At 42.1% G+C, this 13,599-nt stretch overlaps 1 protein-coding gene across 1 annotated transcript in view; it reads right to left on the bottom strand.

Moving 5' to 3' along the window:
- The window catches only part of PRKDC (protein kinase, DNA-activated, catalytic subunit), a 4,917,417-nt gene that overhangs the window by 4,116,686 nt on the left and 787,132 nt on the right, over positions 1 to 13,599 (bottom strand). The window lies entirely within an intron of this gene.

The following is a 13,599-nucleotide window of genomic DNA, read 5'->3' as shown; positions in this document are numbered from 1 at the left end:
AGCGTTCTTATTTACTCATTCATACAAGTCCAACACTTCACTCACATCCAGTGTTTTCTGATCTAGGATAAGAGGATGAGTTTACTGCCACTTCAAGTTTCTCCTACAATATCTTCTGACAGTTAAAGCACAACTAAGATGGAGGAAACTGACATTAATCAGAGAAATGGCTGCAATCACATACAGCAGATGACCATACTAAAGGAACCTCTCTAGAAATCTGCACAGATGGCAAATGCCTTGCATCTGCATTATTTTTTAGCACATTTACACAAACTCCGCACTAACAAAACAGAATCCCAAGTGCTACAAAAAATTCTATTTGGAGATAAATATGAGCAGCAAGATATTTGGTTTCTGCCTTATATAAGTGGTACATTTTGGATTATTTTCTGCTTAAACTCTGAACTTTGGCCGGCTAAGACCTACCTGCAATCAACTGGACGTATAACTGAATTTAAGTAAATCTTTATCTGCACTTTTTTTCAAATACAGCATTTAAATTGATTTATTTGTGTTGTGTTGACTACTATCTACCTGGAAGTTGTGTTTCTGTTTTTTCAGTTAGTTCCACACCCACCCTCCCTGCTTTTGTTTTGGTGTTAATCTTGGTGGCTTTGAAACTGCTTGCCCCTCTTGTAAATTTGCATTTGGATACCCCTCCTGGGCCCATCTCATTTGCTCACTCAAAAAAAAAAAAATTTGCACTTTATTCATCTCCTTTTACTGTATTTGTGTTTCTTCCTACTTTATTTTGCTTTTGCATTATCTTAAAAGTACTCAATTGCATTTATTACTGTTTGGTGTAACTATCATTCTAAGCCTTTTGGTTTAAGCACTTGGGCTTCAGACCAGTTGTTTTACATTACGGTGGTTTGTGGTCTGCACTGTTGTGGCAGGACAGGTAGCTAAGTTGGGAACGGCTGATTGAAGGTTCAGTGTCTCTTATTCAAAAAGTGTATTAGTTCTGGTTTAAGTACTTATAGGTTCATAGGTAGGTACTAGGCTATCTGCCCAAGGACATTTATAAGCCTAGCCAGAGTGTTGGCTTTCGCCACCCCAATGATTAATTAACTGATCCTCGGTCAAGCAGAGCCAATGAAGTGATCCCACGGGTGTATTTTCTGTTACCCATCCACTCGTTAAGGTTTTTCTTGAAGAGCGTTAGTGGGGGTTCTGCCTGATGTAATTTGGAATTTTGTTCCAAAGCATGGGGAGTCTCTGTGACAGGAATCTATCCCTTCAGCATGTTCTATTTATTGTTGTGGCGAGGTTTAGCTCACTAGAGTGCGTGGCTCGCAGTGACTTGGATTTCTTTAGGTGGAGCATGTCCATCAATTCTGAGTTGGACATGGCTTTGTAAGTCAGGCAGAGATCACCTCTGAGTAAGCGATATGCCACTGAATACAGCCGGAGTTTTTTCAGTCGGGCTGCATAGGACACATGTTTGAGACCAGTAATCCTCTTGGTGAGGTACTTTTGTGGTCTTTCCAGCTGTTGGAAGTGTCTTGCGAGGTACATCCCAAATGGGGCATTGTACTCTATGATGGGTCTAATGAGTGACGAGTACAGGGGCACTATAACCTCTATTTCTAGATGCGAACCCTTTAGTAATTAGATGGACCACATAGAAGGATTTCCTAACTACTTTGGCAATATGATTGTCAAAGGAGAGATTACTATCTAACCTGGGTCCCAAGATCTCTTATTACCTCTTCTGTATTAAGGGGGCTGACACCTATGTGGTAATTCGTGAGTGTTTTGTTTTTCCCAGATGGGATGATAATGCATTTTTTGGCATTTAGCTTGAGGCCATGACTTTGACACCAGGTGTACATCTCAGTAAGGTCCTTTTGGAGGATGTCCGTGTCAGCCGGAGAGTCAATTATGGCTCCCAGTTTGCAGTCATCAGCAAACTTGGTTAGCCATAGTCCTCCTGTGTTTGCCTGTACTTCTGAGAAGTATATGCCGCACATTAGGGGTCCCAGGACCGAGCCTTGCGGGGCACCAGTTGTGACTGGTTTCGAGTCGGACCTGGAGCTGGCTATTCTTACAGTGTGAGTTCTGTCTGTAAGCCGGTTGGCAACCCATCTCGTGACCTAGGGGTTTATGTTCAGGCTGGTGAGTTTTTCTGTAATACCAGAGTGGGGAATGGTGTCGAAAGCCTTGGTGAGGTCAAGGTAGGCTGTGTGAATCACCTTTCCCTCGTCTATGGCCTTGGTGACTGTCTCGAAGAAGTCAACCAGGTTTAGTAGGCATGATCTACCCTTAAAGCCGAACTAGTTCGGGTCAAGTGTTTGGAGGTTCCCAATGTCTTTGTTAATGAGTTCCATGATGATGTGCTCCATAGCCTTGCAGACCAGACTAGTCAAGCTTATGGAGTGATAGTTACCCAGACACTTGATTGCCCAGCAGGGCAAGGTTCATTATTCACCCCCACATCAACCAAGCGACTAAGCAGCTCACACTACTATTCAGGCATGACTGAAGGGCAATTTCAGGTATACTCTCCAGTCCAGCTGATGAACCTGGGTATCCTGAGGCAATGTTACAACTGCCTCATGTACACAGACAACCCTCTCCTCCTACCACAAAACATTAACATATGCGAGAGATGCAATTATATAGCTAAATTGGAGGCTAAGCTCTCTCCACCCAAGACTGGAACAGGCAGTCATGAGGAGAAAGTTAACACTTGCACCACACCTCCAGCCTCACATAGACATACTAAACCAACACTGGCAAAAAATACACAAAATCATACTCGGAGGCTCTAAATAAAAACCTGGAAAAGCATCAGACACCTCCAAAGCGGACACACAAAAAAACCTGCACCTCCCGTCACAAACCAGGCAACACATTAAACACAAAATCAGTGTGCCGCACAATCACAGCCCTTAAGGCGAAATAACATACCTAACACACTAGTAATAGGTGACTCTATAGTCAGGCACATTGACGTCCCACTCACTAGGCTGGACAAGGAGAAAGTTACTGTTAGCTACCTGTCTGGAGCCAGAATCTGCCACATAACACATGCACTCAGGTCACTCCAGAACAAGTACAAATATGACTCTGTCATTGTTCATGTTGGTGTGAATGACCTGTGATGTACCTCCCTGGACTACATGAAGAGAGACATGGAAGAGCTCAATGATCACATAGCCCAGGCGGGTATGACCCCGACCAGCATCCTGCCCTCACTAAGAATGATACCGCAGTATAAAGAAAAAAATGATCAATTTCAACAATTGGCTAAGCTTCTGGTGTCATTCAAAGGGGATTCAGTGTCTATCAACCTGGGATGACATGCTCGACAAGCCTCGTTGCTTCGCAAGAGACTGCTTGCACCTGTCACCCCTAGGCTTTCGAATACTGGCCAAGTCTATTGCTGCCCCCATAGCCTTTTTTAGGCAAAGCTCAAAAGTCAAACCCACCTTTGTAAACAGCACAAATAAAAATGAGGGTTATGCTACTCAACGCCAGGAGTTTAAATCTCAAAATGCACGCGCTCAAAGCACTCCTCAGTATGGAGAATGTCGACATCTGTGCATAAGTAACTGAAACATGGGTCAAGGCTCCACAGAGCACCCCAGCACTACCGGGCTACAACTCATACCACCCATTTTGGCCACAGAACATGGACCGAAACACAAAAGGAGGGGGTATATCCATATTCATCAAGGATACCTACACCTCCAAGTTACTGGCGCAGCATGATAGCTCTGAAATCATCCATGTGCAACTAATATCAGGCAAATCTGCAATGCAAATTGTGGCCTGCTACAGATTACCCTCCATGACCCAAGACCAACACTTCGCCTTTCTGGAGACACTGGAAAACATACAGGTCCTACCGAACACACTGATATTGGGCGATTTCAATTACCCTACCGTTAACTGGGAAAACTACTGAAGTACAAACTCCCAGGTCCAGCGCTTCGTGGAATTTATCAACTCAAATGCCTTGGATCAGCTGGTAAACTCCCCTACCAGAGGTGAAAACATATTGGACCTGGTCATCACCAACTTGGGCGACAGGTGTTCTGCACCAGAGGTCAACCCATCACTGGTTATATCGAACCATAAACTAATCACTCTGGATGTCCACACCACATCACCACCCCCAACCAAGGAAACCACAGTGAAAAAATTTTCTAGAGCAAAATTCACCTTACTTAAGACAGAGGTGGTAGGTTTCACAGCCCCCACGCTAAAGGATAACAGTGTCCAAGACACAGAATCCTTTACATATGAATTCTATGAGCACCTACAAGGATGCATGGATCATGCCATCCCTAACAAAACCAAGACGCACTCCCCTAAGAGAAGGAAACCAGCCTGGTGGACCCCTGCCATAAACAGGCTATACAATAGAAGGAGGAAACTAGTTCAGAAAAAAGGCAAATCCCAAGAAGGAAAGACATCTCTGATCAGTATTAGTAAGAAACTAAGGTCCCTCATAAAATCATCCAAGGTTAACTTCGAAAGAAAAACAGCCAAGGATTCGAAAGATAACCACAAAGCCTTCTTTAACTATGTCAAGAACCTAAGGGGCAACTCACAGATTTGCTCTGAGCTAGTACAAAATAGCACAAAATATACTGAACCTACTGCTATTGCCGACATCCTGGCAGATAGATTCAGTGCAAACTTCACCCCCCTCTCACCCCCAAAAGGGCCCACAACAACACCGGAAAAGTGTAGTGTCCCGGAAATCACAGATGCACAGGTGAAAACAGCCCTTTCAAAAGCCAAAAGCACAGCGTCAATGGGGCGAGATGGTGTCCCAGACTGCGTCTTGCACGAACTACAGAACAAACCAACCCCCCCACCTAAACACACTGTTCAACCTCAGCCTCTCCACAGGCTACATGCCCACAGAATGCAGCACAGCAACATTTATTCTGCTCCACAAAGGAGGGGCCACAACTGACCCTGGTAACTATCGCCCCACTAGCCTGGTCTGCAAGGCTATGGAGCGCATCATGATGGAACTGATTAACAAAGACACTGGGAACCTCCAAACACTTGACCCGATCCAGTTCGGCTTTAAGGGCAGACAATGCCTAATAAACATAGTTGACTTCTTCGAGACAGTCACCAAGGCCATAGATGAGGGGAAAGTGGTTCTCACAGCCTACCTTGACCTCGCCAAGGCTTTTGACACCATTCCCCACTCGGGAATTATAGAAAAACTCACCAGCCTGAACATAAACCACCACATCACGAGATGGGTTACCAACTGGCTTACAGACAGAACTCTCACGGTAAGAATAGCGGGCTCCAGGTCCAACTCTAAACCAGTCACAAGTGGTGTCCCACAAGGCTTGGTCTTGGGACCCCTACTGTTCGGCATATACTTCTCAGAAGTACAAACACAGGAGGACTACGGCTAACCAAGTTCGCCGATGCCTGCAAACTGGGATTCATAATTTACTCTCCGGCTGACACGGACATTCTCCAAAAGGGCCTTAATGTGACAGACACCTGGTGTCAAAGTCATGGTCTCAAGCTAAATGCCAAAAAATGCATAGTCATCCTGTTTGGGAAAAACAAAGCACCCATGAATTACCACATAGGTGGCAGCCCCCTTAATACAGAAGACGTAATAAGAGATCTGGGGACCCAGGTAGATAGTAATCTCTCCTTGGACTATCATATTGCCAAAGTAATTAGGAAATCCTTCTATGCAGCCCATCTAATTACTAAAGGGTTCGCATCTAGAAATAAGGAGGTTATAGTGCCCATCTACTCGTCACTCATCAGACCATCATAGAGTACGATGCCCCATTTAGGATGTACCTCAAGACACTTCCAACAGCTGGAAAGACCACAAAAGTACCTCACCAAAAGGATTACTGGCCTCAAACATATGTCCTATGCAGCCTGACTGTAAAAAGTCTCGCTGTACTCAGTGGCATATCGCTTACTCAGAGGTGATCTCTGCCTGACTTACAGCGCCATGTCCAACTCAGAATTGATGGACATGCTCCACCTAAAGAAATCCAAGTCACTGCGAGCCACTCGCTCTAGTGAGCTAAATCTCGCCACAACAATAAATAGAACATGCTGAAGGGATAGATTCCTGTCAGAGACTCCCCATGCTTTGGAACAAAATTCCAAATTACATCAGGCAGTGCCCCTCACTAACATTCTTCAAGAGAAACCTTAACGAGTGTTTGGGTAAAAGAAAATACACCCCTGGGATCACTTCATTGGCTCTTCTTGACAGAGGCTCAGTTAATTAATCAATGGGGCATCGAAAGCTGACACACACTGGCTAGGCTTATAAATGCCGTCAGGCAGATAGCCTAGCACCTACCTATGAACCTAAGAAGGGAGGCTCAGGTAAGGTTGTCATGCAAAACAAATGCTCACTCTAGAAGCTAAGCAATCTTTGGTAGATTTAAGATTACCACATGTGCAGTAATGACCAAGGGGGTACAAGGGGCACCATGTGGTACAAGGGGCAACAAGCGTCTTTCAGTGCCGTTTCTTTAGCAGGTACAGGTGAATGCACTGAACAATATTTGGAGTCCTCTTGATGAGGAAATGAAAAGCATGTACCAACTATGATGACAAATGAGCAGGTCCCTACTTGGAGACTACAGGACTAATGCCACTAGGCATTAGGTAGCGCCACATCAAAAACTTTCCCAGGATACTAAACCTCATCTCCTTTTTCCGCAATGCTCTGAAATTTGGCATGTATGTTGCAGAAGACTGGTGAGCTCATTCATATCTACTGTTAGGTCTAGTACATACAGTGGATATAAAACGTTTACACACCCCTGTTAAAATGCCAGGTTTTAGTGATATAAAAAATGAGACCACAATAAATCATTTCAAAACTTTTCCCACCTTTAATGTGACTTATAACCTGCACAATTCAATTGAAAAACAAATAAATCTGTTAGGGGAAAAATATAAAAAATAAAATGTACAATAAGATGGTTGCATAAGTGTGCACAACCTTAAACTAATACTTTGTTGAAGCACCTTTTGATTTAATTACAGCATTCAGTCTTCTTGACTATACACCTGCCATCAATTAAAGACACTGATTAACCCCAAATAAAGTTCAGCTGTCCTAATAGGATTTTCCTAACATTTACTCAGTTGCCTGCTACAACAAAAGCCATGGTTCGCAGACAGCTTACAAAGCATCAATGGGATCTCATTGTTGAAAGGTATCAGTCAGGAGAAGGCTACAAAAAAAATTCTACAGCACTGAATGTACCATGGAACACAGTGAAGACAGTCATCAAAAAGTGGAGAAAATATGGGAGAACAGTGACGTTGCAAAGAACTGGACATCTCTCCAAAACTGATGAAAAAAGATGAAAACTGGTCAGGGAGGCTGCCAAGAGACCTACAGCAACACTGAAGGAGCTGCAGGAATTTCTGGCAAGTACTGGTTGTGCACTACATATGACAATCTCCCTTATTCTCCATATGTCTAGGCTATGGGGTAGGGTTGCAAGACAGAAGCCTTTTCTTACACAGAAAAATATTCAGGCCCGGATAAAATTCGTAAAACAATACACCACATCTCCCAAAAGCATGTGGGAAAATGTGTTATGGTCTGATGAGACCAAGGTGGAACTTTTTGGCCACAATTCCAAAAGATACACGTGGCACAAAAACACTTTGCATCACCAAAATAATACCATCCCCACAGTGAAGCATGGTGGTGGGCAGTATCACACTTTAGGGTTGCTTTTCTTCAGCTGGAACTGGGGCTTTAGTCAAGGTGGAAGGAATTATGAACAGTTCCAAATATCAGTCACTTTTGGCCCAAAACCTTCAGGCATCTGCTAAAAAGATGAAGATGAATTTCACCTTTCAACACAACAATGACCCCAAGCATATATCCAAATCAACAAAAGAATGGCTTTACCAGAAGAAAATTAAAGTTATGGAATGACCCAGCCAGAGCCCGGACCTAAATCCAATAGAAAATATTGTGGCGTGACCTGAAGAGGGCTGTGCACAAGAAATGCCCTCGCAATCTGACAGATTTGGATTGCTTTTGCAAGGAAGAGTGGGCAAATATTGCCAAGTCAAGATGTGCCATGCTGATAGACTCCTACCCAAGAAGACTGAATGCTGTAATTAAATCAAAAGGTGCTTCAAAGTATTAGTTTAAGGGTGTGCACACTTATGCAACCAGCTTATTGTACTTTATTTGTTATATTTTTCCCCTTAACAGATTTGTTTTTTCAATTGCATTGTACAGGTTTTACAGGTCACATTAAAGGTGGGAAAAGTTTTGAAATGATTTATTGTGGTCTCGTTTTTTTTAAATCACAAAAACGTGGCATTTTAACAGGAGCGTGTAAACTTTTATATCCACTGTAACACATATCCTGTATGAGTCTGTCTATCCTCAAGGACAACAGGACAGATTATTAAACTACGTGGTTTCCCTCATGGGAACATACCCTAAATAGTCTGAGCTTAGAATTTACATTTAGCTTTACACAGGATGCTGCAAAAGTATCATCTAAAACTACATTAGAGAAAAAAGGGTTGGAAGGTAGGCACTGTTCTAAAATTGTATAGCAGTTTACATGGCAGCACAGCGAACTAACAGAGTTATTAATGAGCTGTTTCCTTTACCTAGAGTACAGGGCTTATTTAGCTACCTTTCCTTTGTAAACCAGGTTCTTCCCACTAGTTTAGAGATCTCTTTTCAGAGGAGACCCAAGCTGGCATTGCTATGAATAGGAGAAATCTGCCCAAGGCATTGGAGAACTTCCTAGACTCATTAAGTGCTGTACGATCTTTAATATTCCTTGACCTTCCACCAACTCAAGCAGATGAGACCTTGGTTTAACATCTCACCAAAAGGATAGCACACTTAAAAGTGCAGAACTTCCCTGATGCTGCACTTAAGTGTCAACAATCCAATAACCTGGAGTGTGAATAGAACCCACAGCCTTCCAGTCATTTGACAACAAAGATTAATTTGCTACTTGTTGTGCCACTAACACAGTTTTTTTTCCCCTACTTTCATTTGCCTACTGCGTCACTCTGAGCAAGTCACAGACTACTGTGCTCAAGGTTTGCTCCAAAAAAAGTGACAGCTATGTCCTGTTGACTTTTATTTATTTTAATTTTATTTTACATTTGTTTACCAGGAAAGTCCGACTGGAACAAGGTCCATTTACAATGGAGGCCCGGGGAGAAAAGCTCCATAACATAACAGTATAAATACAACAAATGACAAAAATATTTCTGTACAGAGGTATATATACAATCAGAGCTCCATGTTTTTATATGACAACACATAATCCACGAATGACAGAAAATTTCTATACAGTGGCATATATACAATCAAGGAGATTTTTTGTACCTTAGTTTGACTTGAGCAAGCCTGGTATATAGATAGCAAAACTTTGAATTCCATATTGGTAGTACAAAGCATAAAAATGAAGGAATGGAATCTGGAAAATAATGCTATTTGGGAGATATGTCATAGTGTGAGAAATAGTTTGTAGGATAGTAGTTCCTGATAGGGAGTATTTGAGTAGTACAGAATAGCAGAGGTAAGCAGTGAGGAGATGAGGTGTGGCAAGTTAGGAGGAGAGCAGAAAAGATTTTATGTGATACAGGGACAGAGCCATGATTGCAAGAGGTGTGACTCCACAAATAGGCGAAAAAAGGAAAAGTGGAATAGGTCCTGGGAATAGAGGGCATATTAGCATACTGTCAAACAAATTCAGTACCATCAGGCAACCACAGATCAAAAACTTTACAACCTTTTTTTTTTTTTTGATAGAGAAATGATTTTGCTGTATACAGAGTCTCGGTTGTCTAAGAACATGCGTGCAGTGCAATTACCATTCTCTTCAACCAGGGAAAGACATCACAAGATGAAATGACAGAGTTAGATTCAGTGTCTGCCTCTGATAACAGCAGGGTCTGTGCACATGAAAACCCTTCTGTGGAACACCAGTTAATGAGTTTATAAACAACACTTAATTAGATTCAGTGTCTGCCACTGATAACAGCAGGGTCTGTGCACATGAAAACCCTTCTGTGGAACACCAATTAATGAGTTTATAAACACATAATTAGATTCAGTGTCTGCCTCTGATGATAACAGAAGGGTCTGTGCACAGGAAAACCCTTCTGTGGAACACCAATTAATGAGTTTATAAACACTTGAGTCTGAAGTTCATCAGCATGACAACAGCAACCAGAAAAAAATATTTTCCAAAGAAACAAACAGTCCTGCCATAAAGGCTGGTTCAAACTGGGACACAGCAAGTTTTTTTCAGTACAAATATAAATATCTTAAAATAAAACAAGGCTAAAAGACATAAAATGTAAGCCCGGAGGTAAATCATAAAGGAAGCAAGGCACATGTCAACAGAATACCCAAAGACTACGTAAAAAAAAAAAATTGCAAGAAAAGCTGCGCGAGATGGCTAGTATAAGAGCAGTATAAGGATCACACTGTTAAAGGCCATACAAGAGAAAAAGAAGGCCACTTGATTTTGCAAGTTATCTGGCTCTGGACTTTTGTGCAGAAGTGAAAATCTGGACTACCCTAAGCAGTGGGTTGGATGGACATGCCAAAAGGGAGAGGATATTGGTCACAACAGAAAAAAAAATGGAGTTTTTTCTTAATAGAAACAGTCTGAGCAGCAGAACTGGCTGAGGTCAAAATGTGGCTATAAGAATTAGTATAGACTTGTGCTATACAGATTTATAAATAACTCTCAAACACAGATGAAAAAGAACAAAGTGCAGAGCAGTCCTTCAGATCATTTCTGGATGGCAACAATGCTACAATTCCATCCATGGGAGGGGTGTTAAAGAAAAGAAGCTGCTGTAGTTGGTGATGGAGGAATTCGTCAGATAAAGGAATGCTTCCCCTAGTTACAGAATGGCTTAAGTCCCAGCAATGGACTGAGGGACCACTCAAGTGGCACCAGAAGAAAAATTACTGAGCTTGTCTGCTAAGGAATTGACTTCCCAGGAGAACGGTTTGGAATAATAAGATGGGTGGCTGACCTGAAGGCTGGACATGATGAAAATGAGTGACCACTGCTGGTCGCCTATCCTTAGAGGATGGTGGCAAATCTGGCTACCAGAGGGAGCACTAGGTACAAGACCGTGTGCAGCCATTCTGCATCCACAAGCAACTGAGGGAGCATGCTGGCAAAAGCAGCAGGAGCTGAAGTCAGTCACTGTGTGAGTGTACAGTGTGTTCCACAGGGAAGGATAGGTAATACTGCAGGAACAGCAAACTGGCTGGCTCTCTACCACCTGATTTCTGGTGTGTGGTTGTTGGAGGGGGAAAAAATGAGTCAGTCTGGCAACCAGGGAAAAAACAAACAAGTCAAAGGGCTATCTCCTAAGTCCAGGGATGTCCAGCTCTCACTTGGCCATGAGCTGAAAGAGCAAATTTGGTGCAGGTAAAGGAGCCAACAGACTGGTCCTGCAGAGTTATAAAAAAATTGATCAACAGAGCCCATTCACATATTTTCAATACTTTTAAATCAAATAGGAAGAAGTGTGTTCCTCCTCACCTTGTGATACACCAAGCCTCAGCCATGCTGTCAGAGTAAACTACTGCACCTTAGGGCAGGGAGTTTTGGAAGACTTGGGAATGTGAGAAGCACTCTGATGTCACACTGGTCTGCAATTGTGCTCATATTCCTTGGCCAAATCTGCTCTTAATATACTTCCAACTCTAGGGGGTACATCGGTTGTGACAGTCACTACAGGGGTAGGGACTAGAAAGGAATAGTCTACAATCAGGTTTTTAGTGTGCAACCACCAAGAAAGAAGCACTTTGCAAGTTTTTTTTTTTTTTTTGTATAGAGTTTCAGGACCTGAAACTTGAAATGAATGATTTCAAAGTCCATTAAAATACTCTTCACAAAGCCTTGCAAAGTATACCACTTGAATAGTCAGTGTGCTACCAGTTCCAAGTAGGGATGTGACAAATTTTGACCGAGTAATCTTGTAAACAAATTACTGAAGGAGCCAGTCCGTGGATAAAACTACCTTGCATGCAATGGGGTCTATACTGCAGCTGATACTGCTCCAGATGTAAGTTTACAGTGACCACTGTTCTGCCTAAAGATTGAAATACTGTTATCAGAACTCCCATACAGAAATCAGCCTTCACAGAGAGAAGAAATAAAGAACCAGTCAGAAGATAAAGAAATACCTTCAGTCAAGACTTCCAAGAATGCAGCACATTAATTAACAGCTTGACTCTAGCTCTCCCAGTGTGAAAACAGAAACTCTGAGTTCAGTAGACTTGTGTTTATGGGTAAATTTCAGTAACTGGCTAGTAAGTGTACTGCCTGGATAACAGACAAAAAGAAATACAGAGCACCTGGAAAAATAATCAGCTACAGAAAGTGAGAAGAAACACTGGCTGGGGAAAGTTCTGCAGCTGTTCTGCAAAAAGCAGTACAACCTCCAGACATGACTTCCAGTAATGTACACGAATATACAAGAGAACTGCACACAGACCTAGTTAAAATAAACAAAACACTGATGGAGTATATCAACACAAAACAAAAGGCTGGACAAAACAGAAGAAACTTTAAACAGATATTCAGAAGAGGTGGCACAACCTGCAAAAATCAGAAGCTGAAATGAAGAAAAGGCTGGCTGAACACGAGACTGCTCAGGAAAAGATGTTTCAAAAAATGACAGAATTAGAAGACAAAGCACACAAGGGAAAACCTGAGATTTGCAGCTATAACACAGAAGCTGGAAGGAACAGACTGCATTAATTTTATGAAAGCACAAATAAGCAACTGGACTAGTACTACACAGCATGAGCTGTTGGTTGCAAGGGCACTTTGCGTCTATTCTCCAAACTTGGCTACAATAAAGCAACCTAGACCTTTAATAGTAAAGGTGCAAACCTACCAGCAGGAGGGAGGTGATTCTGACAAAACTGTGGCAGGACGACAAAATACTAAAACTAGGAGACAGCTGAGTGTTGCAGAGAATGATTGTACACCAAGCAGAAGAGGAGTAAATTAATTCCACTATTCAGGGAATGCCGAGACACAGATTAGATACAAACTGCTGTACCCAGCTGTCTTTAAGGTATTCTTCACTGGAAGGACAAAATCATTTTTTGATGAAGTACATGCTAAGGAAGAAATACAAAAAAGTTTGTCCAACAAAAATGAGCTGTAAAACAACAAGAGTTTCTGTTTTTGTTTCTCTGTAAATACCTACCACAAACGAGAATTTTTTTGTGTTTTCTTTTCTTCAATTTCAATAGAAGAAGGAAGAGAGAAGAAAGAACTGAGAAGAAGGAAGAAAGACATTAGAGGATAATGCAGACCGGGTATGGGAGATTGAGATGAACAATAATAAAAACAGTAACAATGTAAATTACAATGCACTAATTTCTGAAAAAGAACAAGAAACTCTGGAAATAGTGGACTTTTTCAGAATTGGTTGGACTTGTGGGGGACTCTAAGGTATATGCCCTAGTTGATGTCATTAATGTTTAGAAAAACGCTTGGGGAGGGAAAGAGAGGGAAGAAAGGCAACTAAGTAAAGAAAACATTTTGTTCTTAATAGTACTATTTTTGTGGTGTAAGG

The sequence above is a fragment of the Protopterus annectens genome, chromosome 3.part0 (genome assembly GCF_019279795.1).
Source record: "Protopterus annectens isolate FY-2018-M chromosome 3.part0, PAN1.0, whole genome shotgun sequence".
NCBI lineage: Eukaryota > Metazoa > Chordata > Ceratodontiformes > Protopteridae > Protopterus > Protopterus annectens.
This window is presented reverse-complemented; position numbering and strand designations above follow the sequence as displayed.